Consider the following 17244-nt stretch of genomic DNA (forward strand, 5'->3'; position numbering starts at 1 on the left):
TTGTAAATTTAAATGTTTATTCCATTTTATGTATATATATGTACAAATAACTATGTAAAACAGATTTATGCACATTGCATACATTTTCTATGAAAATTTAGGAGAATAAATAAGGAAGAAATTATTCGATATGTTCTATTTCTTCCTTTTTTAAATGTAAATTCTTATGTGCACAAATTGTAAATAAAGTTTTATGATATTAATATATTTTTTGCGTACGTTTTATTATTATTCAATTGTACATGATGAAAATTCGAAACTTTTTAAGTCACATTATAGAGAGAGAAAAAAATTAACTAAAGGCTAATTCATCTTAGATAATAGTTTTATAATTAATCTTTTTCTTAATTAAGACTACGTTACATTAATTTAAGAACCAAAATTAATTTTTGAAATGTTTATTTTGTTTTAGAGTTTTGCTTGTTGTTTTGTGTACATTTATACAATTAGATATTAATTTTTTCAATTTGATTAATTAAGATGAAACAAAATAATCTTAAGCTAACATTTTTGGTTATTTCATACCTAATGAGTTGAAGTTGGATTTATTAATCAAGAATCAAATCTGGCCATGCTGCTCCAAGCATATGGTAAATCCATACCTAACGAGTTATTGTAAAAGAACCTAAATCCATATCCAGCGACACAAGAACCAAATCTGGCCATGTTGTGCCAAGCATATGGTAAATCCATACCTAACGAGTTGTTGTAAAAGAACCTAAATCCATAACCAGCGACACAAGAACCAAAGCCAAACGTATGGTAAATCCATACCTAACGAGTTGTAGTAAAAGAACCTAAATCTATATCCAGCGACACAAGAACCAAAGCCAAACATATGGTAAATCCATACCTAACGAGTTGTAGTAAAAGAACCTAAATCCATATCCAGCGACACAAGAACCAAATCTGGCCATGTTGCGTCAAACATATACTAAATCCATACCTAATAGGATTTCTCTGTGTGTCACTATTTGAATTAGGAAGTTTTGAGTTGAAGTAGCTATAATCAAAATTAAACAATATCGTTTAATAGAGGAAAAACATTAGAAGGATAGAAAAAGTAATTGATGAAAAAGAACCACAGCTTTGAACCTAGAAGAATCCAGAACTCTCGCCAATTCTCACTAAACAATTCGCCACATTTTTCAGTCATCGTAGACCAATAGATTGATAAGAATCTGTTAACTGATGAAATACAAAATTCCATACAATTTTGGTTTAAAACCATACAACAAATTGAATTTATTACACATGAATAGTGCATTTATTAACGGATTCATTCCGCAAATTGATACACATTCACAATTTCAGTGTTAAGAAGGTATTTTCTCTATTGTACTTATCATATTAGAAATAAATTCATTAAGAGGAAGAATGTTTCTGGAAATTTTAATCATATTGTGAGTTATTATGCCGATCTTAAAATTTTTATTTAATTTTGAGAAAAAAAATATCTGGGCATTTGTGATTACATAGACAATCTTGTTTAAGAAAAACAAAGGCTGTATTTTATCTTTATCTAGTATACAAAAGGTTTTAACATCATTTAAAAATGCATTCCATTGCATTTTTACAAACTTTAAATTGTAAATGATACTATTTACATATCTTCCCACAGCAGCGGGATTTTTGTAGTTGCTACGGAAATTCGGTGAAAACTGCGGTATTACGGATACATAATGAAAAACTACGAAAAACGGAGACATATATGTAAAACTATAAAATATACTGAAAATATCCTTTTCTCGAATTTTTGCTCATAGCAATGCAGATAGTGAGAGAATTTTCAGCAATGATTAGCGGAAAAAATAAAAGAAAAGAAAGCTCTGGAGTCGCTTCTCATAGCAAAAATATGGGAATTGGTTGTGATATTAAACTGAGCAGTGATGACTTAAGAAAAGCAAAAGTGCTTGCTATTTAATGAAGCAAAATTGTTAATGTCTAATGAAGAATTTTGTTTTATTTGATCAAAAAAATCGTGCTGTGTGATTTTGAAAAAAAAAATGTATTTCATTTATATATTTTGTCAATAATAAATTAAATATTTTTAATAATTTGTCTTAATAATTTTAAATGTTCATTAATAAAGAAAAATGTCTCAAATGATTTTGAATAATGTTTGAAACTATTTGTTTTAACTTATTAAAATTCTTTGGAAATATCTAATCTTTAGTTATTTTTGATATTACGTTGTATGTAATAGATAGGTAAGAAATGCTACTAATGATTAGGTAACCAATGTTGGAGGGTATGTATTTAACAATATTCACGATTATGTGATAACAAAATTCCCTTTCTTTCCCTTGTCTCTTTTATAATCCCTCTCAAGGAAATTTATTTGTAATGCTTAGTCACATATAACTGTGCCTATATTTTATGATAAAGTATTCTCAAATAAAATCAATGAAATTCATTTAAAGTTTATAAAATTTCCATTTCCACAGTCAGTTTACAATAATTTATTTATGCGATATATTTTGAAAAATTAGCTATTAAGAGATAATTCTCAAGTGAAACGGGCTTTTATTCGAAAAAAATTAGCACATCTGAAAAAGCTAGTTTAAGGATTAATAACTTCAAAGATACCGCATTTTTCAAATAAAATCATAGTTAGTAAAAGGGCAATCAACTTCAATCTGCCATATTTTTATTCTAAGAGTAATGCATATTACTGTCACGATTTTCTGACTCAGAAAATCTATTTCTTCAATTTTAAATAATCAAAACTGCATCATTTGTTAGTATAAAACAGAGAATAATTATTTAATGATGGTCAAAATTATTATTGAATTATTATGTCAAAATTATAATTGGTTGGAATACCAAAATATCAAAACAGATTTATAAGCAAATTCTTAAATGATATATTTTTTTTATTATTTCTGCAAATTTTGAATTACCAAACGATTTGGAAATTGTCATTCAGTTTATATATTGAAAAAAATAAGGAAATTAACGAACGAGTACACCAGGCTTAACAATTGATCCGATTTCCCCAATTTTGATTTCATACGCAATCTCATTACTTTTAAATGTATCATCAACGGTGATCCATCCCGCCCTTGCACAGACTCCTTCTTGTGTACAGCCGACCACCCTCCACTACTGAACGTAGCAGTATCGACAGGATTTGTTGTGGCCGACTGCTATCCCCCCCCCATCTCCCCGCACAGACTCCAGTTTGTTTTATGAATCTCAAAAATACTATTTCACTAAGCATCTACGACAAGGGTAATATAGAATCCCCCGCAACCCTAAATAATAAATTTCGTAACTCTCCTAATAATGAATTGTAATGACTTTTTTTTTTTTGTTGTTGTTGTTGTTTCGTATGAATTCTCTTGATCTTAGGCACATCATTAATGGTTGCCTATCCTTCTACGTTTTTTAATTTTTGAAAAATATTGCAAGACAAAGTTACATGTCCTCCAGATTTCTCCTTTTTTTATTCGCTAGTTAATTTTGCCGTTTTGTTAATCTAATTAAATTATTAGAATTACACAATATTTTTTCTTCAAATAGTTCTTTTGATTGGCCGGATTAGATGTAATTCATTACTGCTGATTGAAATGATTAAATGAATGCTATTATATGGTGAGTAAGTACGTAGCAGGTCACCGTAAGAGACTAGTTAAGTTTAAATTAAACTGGCTGATTATTGTTCAAAACCATGAATTGCATCTATAATAATTTTAAAAAGTTCTTTTGTTTGGCGAGATTAGGTACTGCTCATTACAGCTGGTTGAAATGACTAAATGCATGCGTTATATAGTGAGCGAGCAACTGATCATCATTAGTGGCTAGTTAAGTTTAAATTAAATTCGCTAAATTATTGCCTAAAAATAAAACTGCATCCATAAAAAGCATTCGATTCTGCTATCATCATGCGGCCTGAAATTTCTCTAACGTGTTATTTACATAATCGTTAATACTATGAATTCACATCTAGGTACATATTTAAATGACGGACTAAAATATTTTATAATTAATTTTATGCTGTTCGCTGGGATTAGATTCTATTTTTGAAGAATGCGAATCATCATTTTCATAATCTCTACTAATAATAGAGATGTGTGTAGGTGCGTGTTCTTGGCGCTCTACAAATCAGACCTTTTGACTTACAACAACCAAATTTGGCACGTATCTACTTTAGAAGATTGAAATATGCACCTTGGGGCGACTTTTTTGTAAATTTTAATTAATTAAAATTGAGCTGAATTTTATTGTTTTTCCACAACAACTTCCGAAGATATTATTGCAAAAAATAAATTTTTCAAGAATTTATTTCAAGATTTTTTTTAAAAAAATCTTTTTAATGGTATCAACTTAATAGTCGCTCAAATTTTTTGGTGTATTTTGGTAATTTTTGTTAAAAACTTTTTGCCTAATTTTTAACATTAAATTGCATTGCTACTCTAAACTTCAGACCGTTTTCATTGTTTCGTCAACTATTTGATATTGTGATCTGTTTTTTCACGGCTAAAAGTCAAAGGATAAGGACATTTTGCTTAAAAATTGTGTAATTTACGAAATTAATAAAAAAGATGAAACTACATTTACTACTTTAGATGGATGAACTACTCATTTATACTACTCATTATAGGGCTATTAGGTCATCAGATTAGTCTCCACTAGATAAGTTAAATTCACTCAGTGAATGGAACATATATAGGACAATTAAAATGAAACAGCTTTAATATCTGACAATTTGACGAAAGCAGTGATATGGAATTATATCTAACTAAATTAACTGAAATTAAATATAACTAATATCCCCAGGAGACCAGCTGGTAACCAAAAGAGCCTAGTAATAAAGGAAATGATCTTTTTCTTATCTATATGAAATTATAATTGTGTTTACAATTTAACTATTTTAAACAAATTGCAACTATCTAATTAATTCCTTTAATACGAGGGTGGGTTGAAACGTTTCCGGCCTAACAAGGAAAATAAAAAAATCGTATTTAATGATTGCTTAATTTTTTTAAAGCAATCTTCTTCCAAAGACATACATTTGCTCCAGCGGTGGGGCAATGCTTGAACTTCCTTTCTGTAAGAGCTTTCTTCTAAGGCCTCAAAGTAGGCATTCGTCGCTGAGATGACTTCGGTATCAGAATAGAATTTCCTTCGAGCCAGAATTTTTTTCAGGTTGAAGAAGAGACTGTACTTCGAAGGAACCATATCAGGAGAATAGGGTGTCTAAGGAAAAATTCTATCTGTATGAAGTTTTGCCCTCACAAAGACAGCCTTGTGGACGAGAGTGTTACCCTGGTGAAACAGGACTTTCTTCTTGTTCAAATCTGGTCTTTTTGATTTTGGAATGCAATTTATCTAAAAGATTAGCATAATATTCAGCATTTATGGTCCTGCCTGTTTCTAAATAATCCAATTACAAAATTCCCTTAACGTCCTAAAACCCTTACGTCTGTTCCCTTAACGTCCTGTTACCATAACCTTTCCAGTAGAGCACACTTTTTGCTTTTTTGGAACTGATTCGTCCTTCGCTGTCCTCCATTTTGATTGCTATTTGATCTCTGGAGTATAGTGATGGATCCATGTCTCATCCATATAAAAAAACGCAGCAAAAATATCAGTTGGTTTTGAATTGTATATCTCCGATACCGTCATGAGCCACAGTTTTTACTCCTAGGTTAGTAAAAGCGGCACCCATTTTACTGACAACTTTCTCGTACTCAAAATATCCATTAAAATATGATAAGATCGTTTTTTGGATATGCCAACAGGCTCAGTAACCTCTGTCACTTTCAATCGGAGATCATTCGGAATATTTTTGTGAACTTTTCTAACGATTTCCTCTGCAGTGGCTGATTTTGGTCTTCAAGAAAGCTCTGCATCAGGGTACCTGTACGAGAACGTTTAAAGTTTGCAACCATGTTTTAACAATTGTAAATGAAGGAGCAGATTCCGCCAAAGTAGTATCTAGCTAAGTTTCAATGTCCGTTGGCGATAAGCCTTTTATGAAAGAATATTTTATCACAGCTCGTACTTCAGTTTTCTCCATGTTCGACTAAAACAAAAGAAGAAAAATTAAAAACAGCACAGTATAAAAACAACCGAATACAAATCTTTTAAAATGCCCTTTTTTACCAATATCTTTTAAAATAAATTTAAGAAGTATTAAACAAAGATGGCACTTTGAAGTACTTTAATCAAAGTAATTCCGGGAGCATACTTCTAGGTCAGGCCGGAAACTTTTCATCCCACCCACGTATATGCTTAATTTGCTGTTCGATTCTTCATATGACTGAGAAATCTATGAAATTTCTCTGTAAAACAAAGTAAATGAAACATACTGGTGACTCTATTTATATTTATAAAATTACATTTGTATATTATTTAATTATGATGGAAATTACAATTTTGTGTTGGGAAAAATGGGTCTTCATCATAAAGTTCGTCAAATATAAATATTTTCTTAGATAGTAAAAAATTTAAAATGTACTAATTTTTTAATATATTTATGAAGTTTCCAAAAACCTAATTGTATTTCAGGCAAGAATAAGTACAAAAATAATATAATATATTTAGTATATTTAGGGGTAATATACTACTAATAATATAATATATAATGAAAATATAATGTATAATAATATATTTAGAGCATTCACATATAGTTCATACATCACGATAGCTAAGTAACATACAAAGCATTTCATTTTAACATGATAGTGCTAACTTGTTGCTAGTATGCCTGTAATGAGATATTCATTATTAAAAACTAGCTCCACCCTCTCTGCAGTGCACACCTTTGGGGATAGAGTAACCATATTTGATGCGTAATTAATTCTTGTTTAATGAGTGTTCACTAAGAAAGAGATTTTCAAAATTTTAATTCGAAATGAAGCAAAATTTTAACATTTCCTCTATATTATTATATAATAAAAGCAGTTTCTCACAGGAACTTTTTTTAAAGATTTCGAACGATAATCTCTTTTGTGTTATTAATTCTATTTCAATTTCTTTTAAAAATTAATAAATTAAAAAAATATTGTACGTATATTTTGCAATATTTTTTATTTTTTTGGTTATGAGATTACGATTCACTTTAGATGGCATTGCATACATCTTCCATGTGCTCGTTAACACTATTATATTGAAGAATTAAAAAAATTTACTATTGCAGAATTTCTTAAGAATAAAAAGAATACAGATGAATTCAAAAAGTTTCAAATATTATCAAGCTACATTTAAAAACAGTTGCTTGATTGATTGATTCCGCACTTAATATTCTGCGTTATTCTTAAAATATTTGTCAACTTTATGCTGATTGTAAGTGTGAAACTTCTGGGCCTATAACCAACTGCTATCCTTCTAGGCTCATAATCAACTCTGTTATACTTTAGGGTAAACTAACCCAAACTTTATTAAAACAAGCAGTGGAATTTTTGTGTCAAGAAAGCATAAAGATGAAAGCAGTTTCTTAAAAAATGACTTATTAAAAATCAAGAATAAAATCAATGTGCTCGTCACTGGAGCAATAAAAAATAATAAGTTGAATAATAAAAACTTAAATCAACATTACCAGACCTCAGATTCAAACCGTGTAAAATAACTAATCGGCATAATTAAAAAATTGAAGCAAAATACATTTGCATAGCCAAACAGTCGACGCTCTCCCTCTTGGAGCTAAAAAAACCCCTTTCTCATATTCCATATCCTTCTCTTCTCTCCAAAAACTACGACACGAGCCGAAATTAAAATAGTCGCTCGATTTGCATTGCGATTGCTGCCAACCACAAAACTCGCAAAAAAGGTCGGTTTCGAATCATCGGTTTGTTTACTTTCATTGAGATCATGGAACGGGATTGGAAAAATAACTCAAGCACCGTAAAATTCGGATCCGAAAATAACTTTCGCATGGTTTTTCTTTAAATGTCTAACAGTAAGAAACATTTATACATGTTTATCAAAATTCTGTTGTATCCATTTAAACTGATAACACTAATTCAATCTAAAGAATTATTCTAACCGAATTCATTTGAGTGTTGATTTTTTATCTCGTAAGAGCTATGAATGTGACGGCAAACGAATAAAAATTGTTGCAAATTATCTATTGAAAACGGATATATAATTAATACATGATGCCGTAATCGAAATTATTAAATATACACGCGCTATTTTGAATATGCCATTTTTAGAACTACATTTTTAATATTGAATAAAAGACAGATCATTTTCCATCCTACGGTAAGTTCATGCAATAAACATGTCTACATGTTTACATAGCATATTTATGGTCGAATACATTAAGTTGAATAAGTGAAAGTGATGCATTCCATTCAGAAAATAGGTAAATCCTCTCAAAACTTTCATTAGATACTGAAATAAAAAAGAGAAATATATTTCGTCACTTATTTCGTGTATTACATCATCTATTCGATATAAAAGAATCCTGCACCATTTTATATTTTATTAAAATTTCTAAAATGTATTCTATTATGCAGTATGTGATTTCTGTCATTGCTACGTTACAAAACGAGTGATAATTTTTTTTATTATTTAAAATGAGTACAAATTCATTAATAAAGCTTGTGGTGTAATGTAGATCATTATTATCCGTGTAGATGGAAGCAACAGGACGTATGTTTTCAGGAAACATTTCTTTTAATAATCACATTCACACTAAACAAACACAAAGTCAAGACACGATTTTCACGCGCGCAGCTTAATAGAACAGCGTATCATCTCATTCTCATTACATTCGCAATGCACTATGGGACGCGTATCTAATCAGGCATCGCCATCTAGTATCCAAAAGAGAAGAATAAGAGTAAGGCAACTGCTGCAAGCTTACATTTTAGACAGAAATTCTTATAACACAAAAAAATATGAAGGAAAATCATTTTTATTCTTGAAATACTACTCGTTAACTTAAAACCGAGTTCCAAATTTTGCAAAATTTCCAAGTTTCGGATCTCCCGAGTTTGAAAAAAACATTTTTGGAATTAATTCTGTCTGCAAACATAATTCAAAATCGTTTTAGAAGAAAAAAGAATTCTTATACGGATTGTGTACTAAATTTTTTTTCTATGAGATTTTTATCGGAATTGATTAACTTGGAGTCTATCTGAACAAGTTGTCCACGTAAAAGTAAACATGTTAACTACAAAACGAGAAGAATTAAGTGGATAGAATTTGTAATATAAATTCAAAATCTAAAGCGTAGATAAGTATCATATTTAGAACAAAATCCATCAAAGGGATGACCATCTATCTGTCTGCACTTTCTTAAGCATGTAACGCGATAATAAAAAAAAGTGATTTAAATAGATGAAATTTGGTATTTTTGGCACTTTTGTGACTACAGTTGTGGCTTTCTATCACACATTTTAATTTCAGACTGTCAAAGCAGGACGTCCAAAATATGCATTTGGATGTATATTGCTTTACTATGTCTGAGCAATTAAACACCAAAGATCGTACTCTATTATTATATCTTTAGATATTAATTCCAAATAGTGAGCATCCCTTCAGACCTCAAAATAATAATAATAATAATAATTTTTAAAAAAATCGGACTCCAAATTTTGAAGAATTTTTACGGTTCAGTCTTCCATGAGTCCGAAATACACATAAAGACGGTATTCGACCACAACAAATCTTGTTGATACTGCTTCGTTCATAGGTGGCGGAATGGTCGGCTATGCACAAGAAAGAAAAGAAAGTCCGAAATACACATATTTGGAATTAAATCCATTTGAGAAAAAGATAAATCAAAATCACTATGAACTAAAAGAGTGAAATTTGGTATATAAATTGTGAGGCAATTTTGTAAATTTGCAACAAATTTACGAATTTTTAATTTTAATTCATTCAGAGGAAATATGTTTGTCCGAACACAAGTGAACGCTTACAAAGCGAAGAGAGATAAATTTATAAAGTTTGATACGCAGATTTAACATCTAAAAGTCCATCAAATTTAGTACCTAATCTGTGAAGAAGCTGATCGTATGTTGGTCAAAAAATTCACAAGCAGGTTAAGTCAAAAAAGCAATAATTTAAATATATGAAATTTGGTATGCAATTCAGCAATATGTGCACTTTTTAATTTGTATGTGCATTCATTTTCAGCCATCCAATTCAATTTAATTCATATTTTTCAGCCGTATCATATAATAAGTGAAATTTTAAATATCAATTTTCCATACTCTTCTTGTTCTTGCGTACAGCCGACCACCCCGCCACCACTGAACGTAGCAGTATCGACAGGATTTGTTGTGGCCGACTGTTATCTTGAGCATTGTCCACAATTTTCCATACTAACAATTCACAAGCCAAGAAAAGGAACAATCGAATATACGTATTAATTTTGTATTCCCCTAGTACTAAATTTTAGATTCACTTTTTCAAATAATAACTTCCAAAATACTTATATATATATAAATATATATATATATATATATATATATATATATATATATATATATATATATATATATATATATATATATATATATATATATATATATATATATATATATATATAATTATGCAACAGAACTGAGTGGAAATTCCACAGATTTTGAAAGCGCATGAGAAAATTGATGAAGGAACTCTTATTCTTTTAATTTCTTTTCGTGGCTCGAGAATGTATGCATCAATTCTACGAATGACTCTTCTTTTTATTTCAATACAAATTAATTTCTTGATAAAACATTGTTGTTCGTCCTATACCAGATGAAAACTTCCATATTTCTGCAAGAAAAATTTTACTAGGAATTACAAATGCATATAAATTATTGAAATAAACTATTTTTTTCTGCGATACAATAGAATGATAACAATTTTTTTAAAAAATGTTTTAATCGAGTAAGTGAAAGTTCCATTTAAGTTTTATGTCAAAAACAAAATCGAAGATTTCACGTTCCTCTGCACTTATATGCATGCGAGTCCAGTCTTATTACGGACGAGCGTTAATGCGTTCCTTTAAGTGTAGGCATGATACATTTTTAATCTGTCTTCTTGTTCTAAGCCTATTTAATATCACAAAAACGAAGAGCATATGAAGAAAAAAAAAGTAAATCCATTTCGACTCTCTTCTAATTTCGTTTACAGAATTTTTTTTTTCCAGTTGCAAAATTCGGCAAGCACCATTAGTTGTGACTGACGGAGTATAATTTTTTCTTTAAGCAAATTTTTCGTTACTTTCACTTAAAAATGGTGCAGTTAAGAACGAGAGTGAAAAAAAAAATTGCAGCATCGGACTGATCAGAGAGAGACAAAAGAAAAATGAATGAGCGATGATGATAAAAAAAAAATGGGCAAATTAGGATGGATGAATGAGGGGGAAAAAAAGTGATGAAAAAGGATGATTCCCGAAATCGTTGAGTAGGGTGTGATGATGCCGGGCGTGTAATTTGTGCAAAGTGCTGTTTTACAGATACAGCTTGCATGGAAATTAGTTTCAAGTGAGAGAGTCTTGCCCGACCCCTTAGCCACCTAAATGGCGTCACAACCCGTGCTCTGGTCGGAGTTGTGGAACTCCGCAATGCCAAATTGAACGGAGTCCGCCATTTATGGTCCAGCGTTTGCTGACGTACTTCCTGTGCAATAAAATTATTCAAAACCATTGCTCCACAGTCATTTGTATTAATTTTTAGTATTTAGCATTGGCTAACAGAACAGATCTTAAATTATTAGTATGATTTAGCATGCTAATATTATTTTAATGATAATTATTATCATGATGGTATTAGCAGTGATTAGCATGATGACAATGGAGCAGCATGAATTTGTATGAAAGTATTAATTAGCAATGATTAAGCATGATAGTATTGGTTTGTAAAGTTGAAGCGCAAATTAGTAATGCTTCGATTTTTTTTCCATTTTTCCCAATTGTTTTCTATTTATTCCAATTTTTCCGAATAATTTTGAATAATTATTTACGTTGCTAAGAGGTTTATTTTCTTACTGCATTGTGCCTAGAGGAAAGAAATGTCAATAGAGATATCTTAACAATTAATAGAACAAAAAAAAAATACAAAATATTAATATTAAATAGATATTATTATTACTAAATAGAGATTATTGATATTAAAAGGAGATTACTATATCTACTAATACTAAATAGATATTATTATTACTACTGAATCTAAATAGATATTATTATTTCTACTGATACTAAATAGAGATTATTGTTACTACTGATACTAAATAGGTATTATTGATATTAAATGGAGATTATTATAACTATTGATACTAAATAGATATTATTATTACTACTGATATCAAATAAAGATTGTTATTACTACTGATATTAAATAGAGATTGTTACTACAACTGATACTAAGTAGTATTATTGTTACTTCTAATATTAATACTTTAGAAAAATTATTAACTATTCTAAAGCTACTACAAATTATACCGGTGCTAAAACTAAACAGAGACTGATTGCAAATATTTATACATACAACTATCAATACAATTATTAACTATATTAATTTTACTACTTTGCACAGATTCATTTAACAGCTAAATGATTTGTTTTAAATTAATTTAACCTTAAAATTCAGTTCAAATTAAAAATATTTAAATATTTTTCTTAGATTTTTTAATATTTTTCTTTCTTCTTTCTGGCATTCATTTTCATATATATGCAAATTGAAGAGTAAAGAAATTACGTAATAAGGGTTCAGTTTTTTTAATTTTATTTCCAAACTGTTCATATTTTTAAAAACAAAACAGGATGTCCGTAACTTATATATATTAACTTTATTTTAATATGAACTAAAACTGTTCATATTAACTATATATCTTTATCGATCGCTGCTCAAGTAAGATTCAAAAATTTTAGAGCATCAAATGTATTGAGATAATTTGCATCCATCACATATTTCAGCATTTACAAAAAATATTTTTATTTAACAAATTGTGATAAAATTTATCAGCGAAATATATTATTCATTTATGATGAAGATTTGATTTATTATTTCATTTTCTTATATATATATATGTCCCTTTTTCTTCGGGCATCGATAGGTTATAAAGAAAGACAAGTATATAGGATAAAAGGAATTTATTACCTGAAGTTACATAAAATCAGGATTAGTTTTCATTAGTTTTTTCTATAATCGCCGTAAAATTTCAGAAATTTTTCATATAAGTAAATCAGATTTCTTATACTCTCTTCGGAAAAGTTCTCGCCAGTGACTGAGACGTTCTTTAAAATTACTTTGAAGCCTCTCATTAGTCTGGAATTGTGTTTTTGACATGTTATCTAATTCTTTAATTCACGTAAGAGATGAAGATCATTCGTCTCCAAAATGTATTTTCTTTGAGAGAGGGTGCAAGCCGAAAAACTGTCCCAACAGAATAAAATGTTTAACGTGTTCTCTCTCTAAAAAAAGAAAAATTTTGCGATGCCTGAATTCCAGACAAAGAGCTGATTGACCAACCAGCTTACTAAATTTAAGAAATTTCGAGCATGAATCTTTAGATATTCTTGATTTATATAATTTTATTCAGAGAAGTTTCAAAGAACTTCAGAAGTAATAAGTATCTTCAAAGCAGAGTTAAAGTCCGTCTCCCTTAGTGACAGTAACTTTTTTTCGAAGATGGCTCCAAAGAAGCGTAAAGGCATGTTCACATCATTGGCGGCAATTTTTTTCCGAAGATGATATAGGAAGCTGATCTACCTATATGAAAAATGTCTGAGGCTTCAGATGATTAAGTAGAAAAGAAATAATTATTACACATTACTTTTGATAAGAAATTCATTTGTTTCCTCTACACTTGTTTTTTATGGCCAGTCGGAGCTTGAAATAAAAACGATCCTCTTAATTATGGGAGGGTGGTAATTTGATAATGTCAAACATATACTTACAGTCGGCTCGACATTGGTACTAACTTACACACATTTAGTGTCATTTGTCTTGCACACAAAACTTGTTTCTGGTGACCTGGAAGTAATAGAGTATTTTCATTCCATTTGATTGTTCTGATTGTCGTATTAAGAATCTGAGAATAGTTCGACAGCAAAATCTCAGTGATTCCTTTTTATCGCTATGGCTTGGAAATTAATTTAAAATCCTTTAGACTTCTAGTTTTGAAATTCTACGATTTCAGTATCAATGAAAATGTGACTCTCATGAAAACGTGAAAGGAAACTAAGGCATATGCTATATAATTATTCCAGAGATTCTTAAAGCGATTGACTACAGCATCAAAATAAGCGAACAGCTTCAAATAATGTACGATTTTCATGTAACTAGAACAAGCTTATACACAATTTGTTGAGTTTCAAGTCAGTGTCTATGTTTTATCCGTTATAATTATGTGCTTGACACTATTCAATTTTGAACCATAGGTAAGTAATAGGTAAATTATCCCATAGAAAATCAGGTTTACATTTTTGTAATTAAATTTATTTCGTTATTTGCAAATATTTTTAACATGAAACTTTTACACTTCTGAGATTACCAGACTCGGTACCAAATGGCCATTTTATTTTAAACATTACTTTCACAACATTAGATTTGCAAATTTCTCTACAAATAATAAAGCAATGAGTCTGTGTGACTGAGTAAGTGTTGTCGTGGTATATGGAAATTTTTCCGACTTAGAATTAACAAATTTGGAAAGTAGAAATGGGCAATTAATCAAAACTTTAATCGGATTTATGATTAATTAAAAATGAATCCAACATGTAACTTGTTATTGTCGATAACTTTCGGAAATACTATCCGTAATGTATATTTATCATATATTTTTCTCTAATATTTGCAACAGTACTTTCCATTCTTATAAAAAATTTAGACAATCATAATTGTTTCTACAAGTATTTAATAGTATGCTTAGTTACCATTGATTAAATCTAAACAATCAAGAGGCTATTTTTTTACTTTATTTAAAAATATCGTTAGAAACATTGATTTTCTTATTTAATTTCATCAATTTCTTTTGTGGATTCTATTAGCAAAGCCCTTCAAGATATTAAGAAATTTTTGCATGTGTTAATTGCAGATTTGCTAAGTCTTGAAAATAATCTCTTAATCGCCCGAACTCCATTTCACTGCAGCTTTAACATCACACTTGTATAGGTTTTTAATCAAAATGCCGAGGTATGTAAATTCTTTCTAAAATTGTATAAGATCGAAATTCTTTTTCATGATCGCTCCTTCATCTTTTCTGCTTACCTACTCCGTTCGCTCTCTTTATGACTTGGGCAAATAAATTTTTACAAAAGTAGAAATAGAATAGTAATAGATAATAAATAATAATAAAATTAATAGAAAGTCACATTGCTAATGGATGAGAAATTGCCAATTCTTAAATGCAAGAAAGTTTATAGTGATAAATAAGATGTAATGAATCAGACACAGTTAAAAATAAATTATTCAGAATTTATAAGAACTTTCTATTTCACAGAATATTCACAGCTTTTATTTTTTACTTCATCGTTTCTGAAATTACAAGAAAAGAAAGAACTGTAATTGTCGGAAAAATTTAAACTCCAGCTTTTGGCGAATCTCCATGAGCCCTAAATATATATTTTTCAAACTGTTCCTGTCTAACTGCAAAAAAACACTTCAAGGAAGATGGATGAAATTTGGAATATGGTCTTCGCACTAAAGTTTTAAATTTCTATCAAATTTTGAATGAAATAAATTACGGCAGACATATTTCAGACCATTCGAATATAAGCTATCGAATATAAGTGAGTTCGGAAACTGCAAACAATAAAAAGCTAGATAAATAAAATTCGAACACGTGTGTAGCATTTGTAATGCAAGTCATATCACTGACTCTCCCACTCACCCGAATTCACACGGATAAAGAAAACTGAATGACCTGACCTGCAACAGCATCACTGGCGGGAACTGTGGTTGAGTCCTAAGGGCCATCACCGGTCACGGTGCAACTCTTCCCGAAGGAAGTACGTCCCGTCATCGATGGGAGGAGCCAGATCCCTCATTTTTTTGTGTACCTCCCAGGAAGCATCTCAGCCTCTTTTGGAGCCCCCCCCCCCACGAAGTCTGTACTTGTAATGTAAATCCGTATAAAATTTTGAACTAAATCTGAGAATGGGTTAACCATTTGTCGGTCTTTCATGCATGTAAAAGCGATAACTGAAATTCACAATGACTTAAATAATCAAATTTAGAATGCAATTTTCCAATTACGATTAAAGTTCTATGCCAAAATTCGGTTTCAATTGATTGGAATTTTTATTTTTCTCACATGTAAATTTGGTTTTATGGTGCTTGTATATCAAAAATATACCAGCGATTAAACGCCAAAAAGAAATAGTCAAAGATTGGAATCTAGATTCCCATCATTAATAGCTATTGTTCGTAAATGGCTTGCAGTTTTACGATTTTAATTACGGATTTTTACTACAGCTCTCATGAATGAAAATAAAAATACGAGCCTTCTTCGTCTTCACAGCCTTGTCGAAATAAAGTTCACAGTTAGAAGAGGGTATAAAGTTCCGGGTAAACCACACCCGCCGGGTAATTTTCAGCCCCTTCTAAGTTGTGTTTATCCTGTTTATGAAATCTGATTTTCGAATCTTTAAAGGTAGTGAATGTTTCACTACTCACATTTCAAAATGTTGCGTGTTAAAAATTTGCTCTAAATATGATATTTTAATCTTGTCTATTTATATAAATTTCATATAAAGTATCTTACCGCTAAATTAGAATTTCGTGCAATAAAAAACAAATATTAAAAAAATATTTAAATACTAAAGATAAATGCTAAAAATGAAAGAACAATAAGATAAAATAAATCAAGAAAATTTAGAATTTTTTGAGGATTTTTTGATAAACACAGCTCTTTGACATACAATAATTTGCGATTAGAAAGATAAAAAAATTACAGTCTTTAAAGGCTCAAAAAAAAAAAAAAAAATTCGCAATATAGCGAATGCAATTTAAGAAGTTTTGAAAAATAAAAAAAAAAATCTCTGTAAACTTGATATTAATTAATTTTATCAATTAATTTTTATCTGAAACTGCTTGTTTGTATTGCTCACCTTAGCAATCTTCTTATGCAATAGCACTAGCATACTCTGGCGATATGAAAAATGACCTCAAATATAAATTTCAAGAAAATGGAATTAAAATATTTAATGCAGAAAACAAGATATGTGTGTGCAGCACTTTTCTAAAAATATTTCTTAATGTTTTTTGTCAGCACATGTATACATGTAAGGAAAAACGACTCTGCAGTCCGTCTGCTCAATTAATGTGCGGAATTAGAAGTCTCGGTTCCACTGAA

The sequence above is a fragment of the Argiope bruennichi genome, chromosome 9, assembly GCF_947563725.1.
Source record: "Argiope bruennichi chromosome 9, qqArgBrue1.1, whole genome shotgun sequence".
Lineage (NCBI taxonomy): Eukaryota > Metazoa > Arthropoda > Arachnida > Araneae > Araneidae > Argiope > Argiope bruennichi.